We start from the raw sequence: 17,172 nt of genomic DNA, 5'->3' as shown, positions 1-17,172 counted from the left end.
TATTCAGCAGTCATAAAAGTATGCCTTATTTACATTGAAGAACTACTAAAATAGTGATTTGTCAGAGAGCATAGGCAGCAGCTCTATAGGGATGAGATGATGACTTGGAATTAAATAAAGTTAACAAATACAACAAAAGTAATATACACAACAAAACATTAATAAAACCTTCCTAATATTTAGTTGCCCTCAGGACAGCCTCAATTCGTTGGGGCAAGGACTCTATAAGGTGTCAAAAGCATTCCACAAAGATGCTGGTCCATGTTAACTCCAAGGCTTCCCACAGTTGTGTCAAGTTGGCTGAATGTCCTTTGGGTGGGGGACCATTCTTGATACACATGGGAAACTGTTGAGCATAAAACCCCAGCTGCATTGCAGTTCTTGACATGAACCGGTGTGACACGTTTAAAGGCACATGCATTTTTTGTCTTTCCCATGGCATACATACACAATCCATGTCTCAATTGTCTCAAGGCTTAGAAATCCTTCTTTAACACGTCTCATACCCTTCATCTACACTGATTGAAGTGTATTTAACAAGTGACATCAATAAGGGATCATCACTTTCACCTGGCCAGTCTGTCATGGAAGAGCAGGTGTCCTTAATGTTTTATACACTCAGTGTATTATATTAAAGTGAATAAATTATGGTTAATAAGTGATAAGCATAATGGGCAGTCACTACCGTCACATGGCACTACAGAGGGGGGTGCGGACAGCCCAGTACATCACTGGGGCCGAGCTCCTCGCCATCCAGGACCTTGCACGGTCTCTATGCACACGCACAGGACTCTACAAACTCACGCACACTCCAACACAAACAATTATACTGACTCTACACACACAATCTTCATATGCGCTGCCGCTACTCTGTTTATGGTACAACATGATGCCTAGTCACCTCACCCCAATACATATCTACCTCTATCACTCCAGTATCCCTGCAAATTGTAAAAGTGCTATTGGAACGGACCCTGTACATAGCTTACTTTCTCGTGTTCTTATTTCTTGTGTTTTTGTTCTACCTTATGTTATTTTTTAGTAAAACATTGATTACGGCATCCTTGGGTTTAAAGCTTGCAAGAAAGGCATTCACTGTACTTGTACACATGACGTTAAAACTTGAAACTCATGGGACTTTAATTAATTGTGTTATTCTGTGTTATTACACCATTCAACCCACATAATGCACTTAATAATGTAATAAAAAATGTGGAACCAAAACCGAGCTCAAAAAGCACTCATCGCTCAGCACTACAAGAAAATTAAATATACACTCAAGTTGCACTAGGGCCTCAAGCCTTTTTTGCAGTCATGCCTAACGATGGATCAAAAACGGCATCAAATGAAAGTAGCCTCCACCTTCATGAAATCAATGGTTTCAAAAGGTCAGCAGACAAAACGTGGAACATATTCCTTGATGACTCCTGCATTGCCAAATGTATTTTTCATGCTAATGAACTTTTATTGATTAGAATCATTGAGGGAGTTGTCACAGCACACCAACTATACAGTGTGCGGCATGTAAACACTAAGGGCTTGCACTGAAACAAACTTTTTGAAACCAGCCTGCCTGGGACACAAGTCATGTTTATACATTACATTATAGTTATTACCAGGGTTAAGGGGGTCACCAGCTGTGACGCCAATGCACAATTAGTTAAGATTCATATTGCCTAACTACATTTAGGCTAGACTAAGTAACCTCAAGGTCCAGTCAAGCCAGAATAATTAGTATCAGAAGAGGAAATGGAGAGCGAGGCAGAGTAAAGCAGTATACTTGATATACAAAAATGTAAATGTGTGCTGTGATTTGAAGGCCTGTCTGTCTAAAGCGACCTAATTCCTGGGCTGTGTTCCCACTAAACTCCCTATCCCCCCCACACCAGCCCCGGGTTACTCCCCCACTATCTCTAAACATTTAGCAACAAAGCGTTGATCAATATGTACTTTTCAGTTAGAACGCACTGGCCCCCCGATTGTGACAATGCGACATGGAAACAATGTAACGTTATGCGTTCACAGAACACGCTCACACTATGGAAATCTAAAATGTATGTTGTGGCATATTCTCCCCCTTCGCAAAATGTTTCCTCCCTTACTCCAAGCTCATTCTGTAAATGTTCGTGTCGCTACAAACATATAATTGGGTGCGCTCCCATGATACCCATGGAACGTTATACAAAAACAACCTCTTCCCTCTCCGCCGTATCTCTCTCATCACCGAAACGATGTTAGCCGTGGAATACTAAACTGTGATAATGATAAGGGACAATCCAAAAGTGCTTATTTGTGTGATAAGTAGCCAGACATTATTACAACGTAATGAAACACGCTTCACCGTACCTGGTGATAATTTACAGCAGAATAAAAACAAAACTCACCACGACTCCCGTTTGGTGTAATACAATCCTGAATATCTACAGTAGTGAAATTCCTTTCTTCCTTTTCACACGTTCTCAACACCGGCCCGTCTCCACACTCCAGTAACCAAGAGTGTGTGCATGGGGGTGGGGGGGGACTGTGTCAGTGATAGGAACGATCTGGGACAGACAATTTGGAGGCAAAAGATCGCAAGTCTGTTTTATCCTTAACGAGTGACTCGAACGGTCCCAAACATTCCTCAATGTTACCGAAGATCTCTATAACACATTTGTATCTTTCCGTCTTCCTCGAGGCATAGGGGGACGTGAATCCCAGTTTATTCCTTGCATCCAGGGGAGTCGCCGCCTCTTCTAGTCCGCCATGTTGCGTCTGCAATAGGAGGAATGGGAAGCAGAGAATTCCCAGGCCAAGCCAGGCCCCTCCTCCCCCTCCCTCCACGGTGCCACTGCGACATCTGGCGGACCATCACGAGACCGAGTAAACAGAATCGCTATCCAGAAGAGCACGAGTCAACCATCTGGTAATTTCTGTCACATACACAAAGTCGAATATTGGACGGGTTTATTAATTTCCCATAGGCTGCCGGGGCACATTTAGTTGGCCCTCTGTCAACATTGGCCAGTGGTGGTCACCAACCCTGGCCCTGGGTTAAAGGTTGCAGGCTTTTGTTCCAGCCCACTGTGCCCAGCAGTAGCACACCTGATTCAACTGATCAATGTATATATATATTTTATTTTACGAGTCAAGTCAGTTAAGAACAAATTGTTATTTACAACGATGGCCTACACCGGACAAACACGGACGACGCTGGGCCAATTGCGCACCGCCTTATTGGACTCCAAATCACCGCCAGTTGTGATAGTGTTGAGACTTGATGTTTTATTGATTAGTTGAATCAGGTCAGGTATAGTGCTAGAACAAAAGCCTGCACAGTACAGTACACATTGTTATTGCAGTCCCAGACAGACACACCCGATTCAACTTGTCACCTACTCATCAGGCCCTCAATGAGTTGAGTCAGTTGTTTGTCCAGCGCTACAACAAAAAACTTGTGCTGTTGGGGGTACTCGAGGACTGGAGTTAGGAACCACTGGTCTAGGACTCGGGAGGCCCAAACGCTGCAAGAGGCTTTACCAAAGCCACCAGGTTACAAATATTTATCTGCCAAATTTACAAGTTCTGAGATCTAAAAAAAAAGCAACGTCCCAATCAGCTTTTTTCCTTTCTCTAAAAAGGTGTCATTTCTGGAACTCACTTCCAGATCACCTTCAAATGTTTAAGATTTATAATGATTTTACTGGAGGTTCAGAACTATTTTAAACCCAGCGTCACACTGTTGCAATTAAATATTTATGCAATACAAATGACATTACTGTCTACACTAACATCACTCAAATACAACACTTATGTTAAGACCGATTTTCTATACAGCAGAGTTTCAGATATAGTAATATGTTTATTACAGTTAATGAATTAACAAGTCAATAATGCATGTAGAGAATATGTTAAATAAATACTGATAAAGTACATGGTCCATTCATTGAAGAACAGTGCTACAGAATATGGAATGTGATTTACAAGTGTTATAGAAATACTATCACATAGGAAAACGTTCTTATTTTGGTACTGCTTATAAGACTGAATGTGCAGTCCCTATATTGGTTTTTCAATTATGTAGCAGTTCCTCTATTTAAATTGTGCGTATTTTACATATATTTGAGTAAACTCCCATGGGTGTAAGCTGTCATTTCACATGGTCTGGAGAATTTAATTTGTAGTGTGGGTGTCAATACAGTGAGATTAGTTTGACAGAAGTTAAATAAAGTCTGTGTTTACAAGCAGCCAGTATGAGGATAGCTCAGATGGTTAGGTTGGCAATGACAGCTCTGGTGAACTCGTCGCTTGTAGCATAACCTCCCAGGTCTCCTGTGTGCACCTGCCACAAATAAAGTGTCACACACACACACACACACACACACACACACACACACACACACACACACACACACACACACACACACACACACACACACACACACAGGCAAATGGTCCTCACAAATACATACAAACATGACTAGTGTGTAAGAGAGCCTTATTCACCAAACTCAAACACAATATCGGTGAATATTAGGTTATTTTGAAGCAACTTAAAGGAAAATTACACCCCAAGAATATATTTTTGTACTTGTTTCATAAATTCATTGTTGAGTCTCAAAATGTTTTGCTTGTCAGCAATCAAGTTTGATATGTAACTTTTAAAATAAGGAAATCGCGGTATGATTTAGAACGTTAGATCTGGGCCACCACTCATCCAAGCCATAAATACATATTCAGTCTAACCCTTTAGAGAAACATAGGCCAACATTAATTTTCCCATATTTTATTCTTCTTTAGTATTTGACCATGATGATCGCTTTAAAAAGAACAAAAGGTCCGTCAGCCATTGTAACAGTTAGGGAACAATGGCAAGTTAAGAACAAATTATTATTTTCAATGACTGTCTATCCCGGCCAATGCTGGGCCAATTGTGCGCCCTATGGGACTCCCAATCACAAGTTATACATAAACTTTTCTGTACCCAAAACAGCACTTTGAAGCGCGCATAAATATATATAAATATATAAATATTTATATATCTATATCAATAAATACATAAATATATATAAAAATAAATAAATATATAAATAAATATATAAATAAATATATAAATAAATAAATAAATATATAAATAAATAAATATATAAAAATAAATACATAAATATAAATAAATATACACACACACACACACACACACACACACACATACATACATACATACATACATACATACATACATACATACATACATACATACATACATACATACATACATACATACATACATACATACATACATACATACATACATACATACATACATACATGTATGTGGACACCCCTTCAATTTAGTGGATTTGGCTATTTCAGCCACACCCGTTGCTGGCAAGTTTATAAAACCAAGCACACAGCCATGCAATCACAATAGACAAACATTGACAGTAGAATGGCCTTACTGAAGAGCTCAGTGGCTTTCAATGTGGCACCATCATAGGATGCCACCTTTCCAGCAAGTCAGTTGGTCAAATTTCTGCCCTGCTAAAGCTGCCCCGGGCAACTGTAAGTGCTGTTATTGTGAAGTGGAAACGTCTAAGAGGAAAAACAGCTCAGCCGCAAAGTGGTAGGCCACAAAAGCTCACAGAGTGGGACCGCCGAGTGCTGAAGCGTGCAAAAATCGCCTGTCCTCAGTTGCAACACTCACTACAGAGTTCCAGACTGCCTCTGGAAGCAACGTCTGCACAAAAACTGTTAGTCGGGAGCTCCATGAAATGGGTTTCCATGGCCGAGCAGCCGCACACAGGCCTACGGTCACCATGCGCAATGCCAAGCGTTGGTTGGAGTGGTGTAAAGCTCGCCGCCATTGGAATCTGGAGTAGCGGAAATGTGTTCTCAGGAGTGATAAATCATGCTTCAACATCTGGCAGTCCGACAGACAAATCAGGGTTCCACGAATGTTACCTGCCCAATGCATAGTACCAACCATAAAGTTTGCTGGAGGAGTAATGGTCTGGGGCTGTTTTTCATGGTTCAGGCTAGACCCCTTAGTTCCAGTGAAGGGAAATCTAAACGCTACAGCATACAATTTAGACAATTCTGCGCTTCCAACTTTGTGGCAAGAGTTTGTGGAAATCCCTTTCCTGTTTCAGCATGCTCGTGGCTGAATGGAATAAAGTCCCAGCAGAAATGTTCCAACATCCAGAGTAGAGGCTGTTATACCAGCAAAGGGGGACCAACTCCATATTAATGCCCAATTTTGGAATGAGATGTTCGACAAGCAGATTTCCACATATACTTTTGGTCATGTAGTGTCTTGCCAAAAACCAATATGCCTGTCGAAGTCACCAGTAGCAATGCCACCACTCTGATATCATCATAACCAATATATAATGGAACGGTCATATAGCACATACAGTACAAAAACAGAAAAGTCACTAGTCTGACATGATCAAATGGTTTCCCTTGTGAACTCAGGAAAAGCTGGTCATAGGCTCAGGTAACAATGGCTTGTTCGTTTGTGAAAAGTAATGGATGAAAAAGCTTAGCTTTGACTGAATAGACAAACACAATGGATCCCCAAGGTCACAACTCCAGCAAAGGGCTCCCAAGCTAGTGACCTCTACGATACACTGAATTTTACAGCATACTACAGCATACACAGTGGACAGAATATTAAGACATTTTAGTTTTTAGTAACTCGTGATTATGAATTGAGTGAATAGGGTTCAGTGAAGCTAGCCCATTTCACAGTTCAGCTTGTTAGCATCCCTGCTAACGCAACAATGTGAAAACATTGATTGTAAACACTGAAAATGGTCTCCCTTCACAGGAATGACCTCCGCATCCCGCTGATTTTACGAGTGGCGGTGTGTGTTTGTGAGAAACAGTCCAGTTTTTTTAATATAGTAACTACAGCAGGTTTTCTTGACGTGACTAAGGCTGTTATTGCAAAAGGCCAGTTATCCTTTGTCCATGGACACACTGCACGTACAGATATGAACAAGGCACTTTATAATGCCTGCCACAACTCATTGCTGTGAAATGGAAGAACCGAAGTCCACTTATGCAGTGATAAGATTTCACTTGCTTTGGTGTTGGTAAAATTGTCATCGTGGCACAAAAACCAGCTTGATCAATACTGCTGAACAACCTCCAGCACAACCAGTGTGGACTGTAAGGCTAGATTAGCAGTGATCAATTTAATATAAAATCACACGCATGTCCACAGCACAAACAAGGAAACAGTGTAGAGAGAAGGCAGAGTAGGAGAGTAAAGGGAAGGAGAGGTGGTGGTAGCCAACAGATACAGAGAACACTAGAGGTAGTAGAGCTGATAGAAGAGTGCATCCAACAGCAGAGGAAGTACAAAAGAACCGGTTGACATGGAGTTGGAGAAAGTGTTCAGCAAGGAAAAGACTGGGAGAAAATAGAGAAGGTCACAGCAGCATAAATGGACAATTTGGTCGAAAACAATTAATTTAAAAGATTAATGCAGAAAATGAATTGCTTTGTCCAAATCGAGAAACAGAAACCCTCAGAGGATACGCAGAGCGTGTTATGAGGAATGTGAAAAGCGGAGAAGAGGAACAAGCGCTGCCAAGAGTGATGTAAGGAGAATTAGTTTAGTGGGACAGGGAGCAAAACAGTTGTGGCTAAGTTATTAGGAGATATATGGCGATTATGGGGTTCAATATATCCAGATTATATTTGGTTGGCCATCCAGTTCAGGGCAAAGGGCTGTTCAGGGGACCAGCACCTCTTTAGTACGCGGGTCGGTGGCGGAGGTTCCCCACAACAGCTTGCACAAAGTCCCCGGTTGTGCTGTAACCACCCAGGTCTCAGGTCCGCATCTGGGACACACACACACACACACACACACACACACACACACACACACACACACACACACACACACACACACACACACACACACACACACACACACACACACACACACACACACACACACACACACACAGCAAGGGAATAGGAGGAGAGAAAAAAGTGGAGGGTACTTCAGACTGGTGCAGGGATAGGAAACTCCAGTTCTCAAGGCCTGATTGGTGTAACACTTTGGCCCCAGCTAAGACACCGCACTCCAATAATCGACTAATCATGATCTTCAGTTTAGAATGCAATTAGTTTAAAATCACATGCGTTTGCTATGGACAGGGGAAAGTATGACACCCCTTTGGCTACTGAGGACTGGAGTTTCCCACCCCTGCTCTAGTGAATTGACAAACACTATACTTCAAATTCAGATCACACGTCCTTCTACTTTCAGTCAAGCTACCACCATTTCTCTAAATTATCAGACCATAATACCTACACTATTTCAGTGAACAGAAACCATTCTCCCACATTCACTCTGCAAAAACATAGATTCTGTGTTGACCATGCACCTGTCTAGGAACCATGGTATTAGTTAGGGTTAGAGCTGCTGCTAATAGTCCTAATACGGGCTAGAGCGCAGACAACAGTTAGTCCATCTTTGCTACCAGTCAGTTTCTACAGTTACAAGAACAATGTACAGCAGGAAACAGAGTGGTGTACAGGATTCCACCCACATTAACATGCACAATCAAAAGGCTCTCTCACACACCAGGATATGGGTTTTGCTTTTTAAGTGTATTTTCATTGACAAATGCAATTTGAGGGTCATTAAATTGTTTGGATCAGAGTGTTTGTTTTTCCACTTTTCATCCATGATTTGACGTACAAAATGCATATACATATTGCAAAGACCCAACCGTGTGCTCTCCCATCCAACTGTAGAATGAATACATGCACACAAACCAACAGGATTTAATAGTGTTGATACAGTGCCTTGAGAAAGTATTCGGCCCCCTTGAACTTTGCGACCTTTTGCCACAGTTCAGGCTTCAAACAAAGATATAAAACTGTATTTTTTTGTGAAGAATCAACAACAAATGGGACAAAATCATGAAGTGGAACGACATTTATTGGATATTTCAAACTTTTTTAACAAATCAAAAACTGAAAGATTGGGCGTGCAAAATTATTCAGCCCCTTTACTTTCAGTGCAGCAAACTCTCTCCAGAAGTTCAGTGAGGATCTCTGAATGATCCAATGTTGACCTAAATGACTAATGATGATAAATACAATCCACCTGTGTGTAATCAAGTCTCTGTATAAACGCACCTGCACTGTGATAGTCTCAGAGGTCCGTTAAAAGCGCAGAGAGCATCATGAAGAACAAGGAACACACCAGGCAGGTCCGAGATACTGTTGTGAAGAAGTTTAAAGCCGGATTTGGATACAAAAAGATTTCCCAAGCTTTAAACATCCCAAGGAGCACTGTGCAAGCGATAATATTGAAATGGAAGGAGTATCAGACCACTGCAAATCTACCAAGACCTGGCCGTCCCTCTAAACTTTTAGCTCATACAAGGAGAAGACTGATCAGAGATGCAGCCAAGAGGCCCATGATCACTCTGGATGAACTGCAGAGATCTACAGCTGAGGTGGGAGACTCTGTCCATAGGACAACAATCAGTCGTATATTGCACAAATCTGGCCTTTATGGAAGAATGGCAAGAAGAAAGCCATTTCTTAAAGATATCCATAAAAAGTGTTGTTTAAAGTTTGCCACATGCCACCTGGGAGACACACCAAACATGTGGAAGAAGGTGCTCTGGTCAGATGAAACCAAAATTGAACTTTTTGGCAACAATGCAAAACGTTATGTTTGGCGTAAAAGCAACACAGCTCATCACCCTGAACACACCATCCCCACTGTCAAACATGGTGGTGGCAGCATCGTGGTTTGGGCCTGCTTTTCTTCAGCAGGGACAGGGAAGATGGTTAAAATTGATGGGAAGATGGATGGAGCCAAATACAGGACCATTCTGGAAGAAAACCTGATGGAGTCTGCAAAAGACCTGAGACCGGGAAGGAGCTTTGTCTTCCAACAAGACAATGATCCAAAACATAAAGCAAAATCTACAATGGAATGGTTCAAAAATAAACATATCCAGGTGTTAGAATGGCCAAGTCAAAGTCCAGACCTGAATCCAATAGAGAGTCTGTGGAAAGAACTGAAAACTGCTGTTCACAAATGCTCTCCATCCAACCTCACTGAGCTCGAGCTGTTTTGCAAGGAGGAATGGGAAAAAAATTCAGTCTCTCGATGTGCAAAACTGATAGAGACATACCCCAAGCAACTTACAGCTGTAATCGCAGCAAAAGGTGGCGCTACAAAGTATTAACTTAAGGGGGCTGAATAATTTTGCACGCCCAATTTTTCAGTTTTTGATTTGTTAAAAAAGTTTGAAATATCCAATAAATGCCGTTCCACTTCATGATTGTGTCCCACTTGTTGTTGATTCTTCACAAAAAAATACAGTTTTATATCTTCATGTTTGAAGCCTGAAATGTGGCAAAAGGTCGCAAAGTTCAAGGGGGCCGAATACTTTCTCAAGGCACTGTACAATATCGTCACACACAATTACCTTCCCTGTTTGATGACCCTCCGGACAGCGTCTGACAACATGTTGCAGTTTGTATGCCAAGCTATCACAAAACAGTCATTTGAGGTTAGTCCACACACACACCCGAGCACAAATCCCATTGGAAGCAGTGCCCACTCACTTGAGATGATGGAGCATGTTGGCAGTGCTGAGCAGCATGGCCGTGGGGTTGCCGATGTTCCTGCCCACAGCCAGGGCAAAGGGGTGTCACACTCCCTGAGACGGAGGCCATTACATTTCTCAGGCCATTTTATCTATGCTTGGGTCTACAATGTAACTAGTGTATGATTGCAGCGGACTGGTTAAGTTGGATCTCAGGCAGACTCCTAGACACTCACAGTCTCAAACACGGCGTACTCTGCACTATAGCTCTCTCCTGGGACCACTCCTGCCCCGTCGACCAGCCCAGCTGCCAGGTTGTCAATGATGTTGCCATAGAGGTTGGGCATCACCAGCACGTCAAACTGGTATGGGTTCTGGACCAGCTAGAGAGAGAGAAGCGGTAAGTAAGTAAGAGTGTGAGAGAGAGGTGGGGCGTACCTGCATGCAACAGTTGTCTATAATAAGGTTGTCGTATTTGATCTTGGGATACAGCTCTGCCACCTCGGCACAGCACTGTAGGAACAGGCCATCTGCAAGATTCCTGTAGAAAGGCAGAAGGAGACTAAATCCTTGGCTGTAGTTGGATAGATGTGTAGAAGCCTTTAAAAAAAGGTTGTTTCTGGCACCAAGACTCACATGATGTTGGCCATGTGGACTGCCGTGACCCTTCTTGGTGGCATAGTCGAAGGCAAACTCCCTGGTGATAATCTTCAGACATTCGATCACTCCAGGCACACTCTGAGAGACAGAAAGCACAGAGTTCAGATCAGGACAAACTTCCATCAGACCGTGGTTTGACCATGTTGTTAGAGCGCTTACATATGTGGTCGTGTTCTTTCCAGTGTACAATGCCTCATGCATGATTTCAATGTGTATTAGTCATAAAACAAACTAATCAAAAACATGGTAAGATTTCCATCAGGACCGAGTCAATCAACTTTAGCTAGCCAGACCCCACAGGGTGAGTGGAGATTTCCCTCGAAGTGCTGACCAATGAATGCTTTTTGAAGTCGGTTTGGTTTCGGTTAAATAAAAAAAAAAATATATCAGTATGCATTATGTTGGTTGACTGCTGTAACGCAGAATAAACCAATGAATAAAAGTACAATGATGGTAGTGACTGCCCATTACTGCTTATCACTTATTAACCATTTACTCATATAACTTTAATAAAACATCAGTTGTGTCTATTACATGTTTTATTTGATGACTTATTTCATTCCATGTCATCATCTCCTCTCTATAGTGCTGCTGACTATGCTGTCTGACAAAATCACTATTTTAGTAGTTCTTCAAAGTAAATAAGGCATACTTTTATGACTGCTGAATACAGACTATCAAATCACTTGAAGGTATCTACCTGAAAATACATGATCTAAGCAACTGCTCTCTATCCCTCTTAATCGTGCATTCTTCGGTCTCCTCTCTGCATCTGTCCCACACTAACCTAACATAGCAGGCGTAAAAGAAACAGACTGGACAAGTAGGAGTGCAATGGATTATGGTCATTGCAGTTAATGACCATGTTTTCTGTACTAATCTATGTCAAATATTGGCCTGTTGAAAACTACAACTCTGTTTTGCGCTTGATCTGATTTATCTCTAAAGAAACTGTGCAATGTGCACATTGAGCTCACAAGTATTATTTTATATATATATATATATATATATATATATATATTTAAATTCAGTTAATTGCTCAGCACTACCAATGAAATGTTCTAAAATTGGAGAGAGAGAAAAAAAAAATCCACCTAACTGGCACCCTAGGTGAGCTAAAATAAAAACACACCCATTGTTTGGTTGCATGGCAAAATGTGATGCATCTCGTGATCCAGATAGCTGTACTCTCCCTCGGTCTGCTCTCTGATAATGACAAGGTTGCTGTGGCGGGTGCTATAGCCAGGCAGGCTGTTCACATGGACCACGTTGGCAAAGGTCCAGTCTACGCCTGAGGAGAGTTTCATTAATGAGATCAGCCAACCAGCCAGCCACACGCACACACTAGAACAGCCATACAACATGTGAACCATGGCCCAGAACCAGAACAGGGTCAATACCAAGAAAGAAATCTAAGGGAATTCAAGTCAGGCTTCAAATGAATATGGTTGAAAGTTGTAATAGAATGCACAAGATGCAATTTCAAAATTGGTTAGTGCATGGGCAGTTTTCCTCGTGTTATTAACGGAGACCTGGCCGGGTGGTGCCAGAATAATAACCTGTCCTTCAACGTAACTAAGATTAAAGGAGATAATTGTGGACTACAGGAAAAGGAGGACCGAGCACACCCCCATTCTCATCAACGGGGCTGTAGTGGAGCAGGTTGAGAGCTTCAAGATCCTTGGTGTCCACATCACCAACAAACTAGAACACACCAAGACAGTCGTGAAGAGGGCACGACAAAGCCTATTCCCCTTCAGGAAACAAAAAATATTTGGCATGGGTCCTCAGATCCTCAAAAGGTTCTACAGCTGCAACATCTAGAGCATCCTGCCTGACTGGTTGCATCACTGGCTGGTAATTACTCGGCCTCCGACCGCAAGGCACTACAGAGGGTAGTGCGTATAGCCCAGTACATCACTGGGGCTAAGCTGCCTGCCATCTAGAACCTCTATACCAGGAAGTGTCAGAGGAAGGCCCTAAATATTGTCAAAGACCCCAGCCATAGACTGTTCTCTCTACTACCGCATGGCAAGCGGTACCGGAGTGCAAAGTCTAGGACAAAAAGGCTTATCAACAGTTTTTACCCTCAAGCCAAGCCATAAGACTCCTGACTAGGTAAATCAAATGGCTACCTGGACTATTTGCATTGTGTGCCCCCCCCCCTTTACACTGCTGCTACTCTGTTTAACATATATGCATAGTCCCTTTAACTATACATTCATGTACATACTATCTCAATTGGCCCGAACAACCAGTGCTCACGCACATTGGCTAACCGAGCTATTTGCATTGTGTGCCCCCCCCCAACACCTCTTTTACACTACTGCTATTCTCTGTTCATCATATATGCATAGTCACTTTAAACATATCTACATACTACCTCAATCAGCCAGACTAACCGGTGTCAGTATGTAGCCTCGCAACTGTTTTTCACTGTTGTTTTTATTTCTTTACTTACCTATTGTTCAACTAACACCTTTTTTGCACTTGATTAGAGCCTGTAAGTAAGCATTTCACTGTTGAATTCGGTGCACGTGACAAATAAACTTTGATTTGAACTGACAGACCTTAGAGCTATATCCTGTCAGAAACTCCCAGTTGATAAACGAATCCCATGTTACCTAGGTATGCAAGGTGGCCTATCTTGTAGTTATCACACCCAGATTATGTGCCCACATTGATTTTGTGTACTCAGGTATCTTATAACACACAAGACATGGCAAAATGTGTAGAATTGCAGGAAATTACCTATGAACTGCAAATGTTTCATTCCAACAAAAGGGTGTGTGAACAATTTGGGGTAGGGAAAGGGGGGTTTGTTGCTCTGTCAATAAAGACAATATCAATCCGGACCTTTGCCACCTAGGAAATTTGTGTGACTGGACTTTCTCAAATAGTGTTTGAGGACCCCATGCACTAGTTCCCATAACCGTACAATATTCATTGATTGATTGTGTTGGCTTGCTCCAGTAAGAATTGTGGTGGCGTTAGATCTAATATTGCCTTACCTGATTTTCATCTCAAAGACAGCCAGCTCCCCTTTAAACTCCACGGGGGTGTTAATCTTTCCTACACAGACAGAGAAAATAAAACCCAGTCAGAACACACTGATCTGATAAAAGCATTCAAGTAGAAGCAAATCTCCTGCATAGGAAATGAGAGGAGACAAGTCGGTTACCTTTCATGGCCACCCTGTTGGTCTTCATGGAGGCTAACACCTGCTGCAGCTTCTCGTTGCTGTCCATGTGCTGCTCCTCACTCAGGTGAAACTCCTCAAACTCCACTGGGAGGTCAGCCGCCTGGAGGGGGATGGAAAGGCAGGTTTAAGGCTAGAAACAAGGAGATAAGACAGGGATGAGAAACAGGATGGATATATTGCAGATGAATGAATAAAGGAGTGAGCAAATGGGCTAAAATAACTCAATATACAAGACAAATTTTTAAGTTATCATTGAACACAGAAAATATTGGATTGAGCTCAGAGCACGCTTGAAGCACGGTGCAGGCAATATCAAGAGTGGGCTCCGTTCCCACATGGGCAACATACTGTGTGTGTTTACCGTGTGCGGAAAAGTGACAATCTGGTCTTGAGTGTTTGGGTGGGGGGCACCAAGAGAGGTTCATGAGCTTGGGGGTAGGTGTGGTGAAAGCAAAGTAATAGGATATTTGGAGTGGAATGTGCCAAGGAGAGGAGTTAGTTAGGTAAATGTCAACAGAGGGACCAGACACCCACACCAATGCACTCTTAAGGCGCTTTCACATATCTCTGTGTGATCTGGATTCTGGTACCTTAATACATGCTATAAAGCACGTGTGAAACACAAACAAACCCTGGCTGAAACAAATAATTGACCTGGTGAGTAGCGGGTTCAAGGTCCAGGACCAGAGTACCAGGTATTGTGACACAGCAGCGCAAGTCACGTGGAAACTTTTTGCCCATTGTAAACAAGCTAGCTTGTTAATGCCATGTAGAATATGCATTGTCACTAATGCTGCAGGAAACCAAATTTCATATTTGAAAAACACATCACCTCTCCTGATCACACTTGAGAAAAGGAGCCACCATAATGTACATACATTGAAAACCTCCCTGACAGCAGTCATCAGCTCAGGTCCCACTCCATCCCTGGGCACCATGGTGACCGTGAAGGTGGCATCGGCGCGGGCCGTCGGCACCTCGGGCACACCGAGACAGGCAGTCATACTGTGGGGCCAGGCATCCAGCTGCTGCCACCGCGGGCCAGTGCCAGTCAGGCCCTAGAACAGGACACAATAGTAAATTAGGCCTACCATAGAAAGTATGCATTATCTGAATGTCTCATCTGATGGCATCACCGTGTCAATACAACTTAAAGACAATGGGGGTTGCTTAGACCAGAGGCATGCCCCCCCCCCCCCACCAATTACACTATAAAACTGGACCGTGTTCAGGCATGAAGATAATTCTGAATAAGTGTCATGTACCTTGATGATAGGATAAGGGGGACATAATTCAGAACGTTTTACACTATGAAGCGACAGGCTATAATAATCCATTTGAGATAACTTTACTCTCGTATCAGAAGACAGCCCAATTGGTTTATCAGGCTGCAAAAAATGGGTTTAGGCTAGCTGACACTGTGTATTTCTGAAGCTGATAACACACAATCACAGATAACGTTAGTATCAAAGATTGGTATTGTTCTATCAGTAGCTACTAGCTAGCTACTAGCTAGCCAAGTTAGCTAACGCCAGCTATCATCATCCTCCTATCGCATTGGTGATTAAATGAATTTATGTCAAGCACTTTCTAATAAAACGGCTGTCCCCAATAGCAACAACGAAGGGTTTTACACGAAACAATTTGTCCACAACTTGATGGCTGTAAACATTATCTACCGACTAACCTCTTAAGGCAGCATCCATCGCCATCACCAAACCAACGAGAATGTGGAGGAAATTAGCTTTGTCTTGACAGGCTAGAAACGTTGATTATTCTCTGATGGAATAGTTGGACTGAGCAACCATGTGAGCGAGATACAGACGCCACCTAGTGGATTGGAATTGCAGTTCGTCCTAATATTTTCAACTTCAGCAGAGAAGACAGTTCAGTCAAATTAGTAGGGCCAAGGAGACCTCTTTATAAGGGGCAAATATTTGTCATTTTTCACAGAAATTTGAGACCAAGGTGGATGTAGTTTCAGAAACCCTGCCACTAATCCCGGAGGGTTGCAATAATGCATGATGTAGTACCCGTGTAAGATTCTGAGACGGGAGGCGTGATTTGAACCTGCCACGCTAGGGTCCAACAGAGCCTGATGTATTGCACTGCTCCAAGAAAGCTAACAAGCAGGAATCTGTTTGTATCTGTCTGCGTGTAAAGAAACTCACGCTGCTTGTTTGGCTAGAACCACTTCCCCCCGATCCAATCCATCCAATTTCCGACATCTGCCTGGCAAACACATGTGACTGCCCTCCTAAAGCATTACAACACATTGCGCCACCGAACAAAGCCTTCGTCAAATGTGCAAAGGGGCAACATTTCAGGCTGAGGAATGAGTTAAAAAAATCTCCATCGGCTACATTCATCCCCCAAACTCGCGGTTGATCTGAACGCAACTGCAGACCCGGGTCACAGAACAATTGCCAGGGACATCACACTGCTTGCTTAGCGAGTACCACTTCCCCCAAATCCGGCTCATCATACCTGGCTCGAACTCGGGACATCTGCCTTGCAAACACACGTGACCGTTCTGCACTCCAGCACTTTGGATTTGAAATGATACAATGATGCTGTAATTTGAGGGTATTTTCGTCCATATCAGGTGAACCGTTTAGAAATTAAAGCACTCTTTGTACATAGCCCCCCCCCCCATTTTAGTTCCATATTATTTAGTTCCATAGGGGCGGCAGGGTAGCCTGGTGGTTGGACTAGTAACCGAAAGGTTACAAGTTCGAA

General features: G+C 42.7%; 1 protein-coding gene and 1 pseudogene across 4 annotated transcripts in view; both read right to left on the bottom strand.

Moving 5' to 3' along the window:
- Positions 1-2,760, bottom strand: part of LOC124027495 (receptor-type tyrosine-protein phosphatase alpha) — a 74,437-nt gene extending 71,677 nt beyond the window's left edge. For all 4 annotated transcript variants that reach the window (XM_046339912.1, XM_046339923.1, XM_046339927.1 and 1 more), the window contains exon 1: positions 2,385-2,760. The gene's annotated coding sequence lies outside the window, so the exon portion shown is untranslated. The remainder of the gene's footprint in view (positions 1-2,384) is intronic.
- A 3,406-nt stretch (positions 2,761-6,166) lies between these two features.
- LOC124027485 lies at positions 6,167-16,937 on the bottom strand (annotated as a pseudogene).
- Positions 16,938-17,172: the final 235 nt, after the last annotated feature.

Source organism: Oncorhynchus gorbuscha, linkage group LG03, assembly GCF_021184085.1.
Source record: "Oncorhynchus gorbuscha isolate QuinsamMale2020 ecotype Even-year linkage group LG03, OgorEven_v1.0, whole genome shotgun sequence".
NCBI lineage: Eukaryota > Metazoa > Chordata > Actinopteri > Salmoniformes > Salmonidae > Oncorhynchus > Oncorhynchus gorbuscha.
This window is presented reverse-complemented; position numbering and strand designations above follow the sequence as displayed.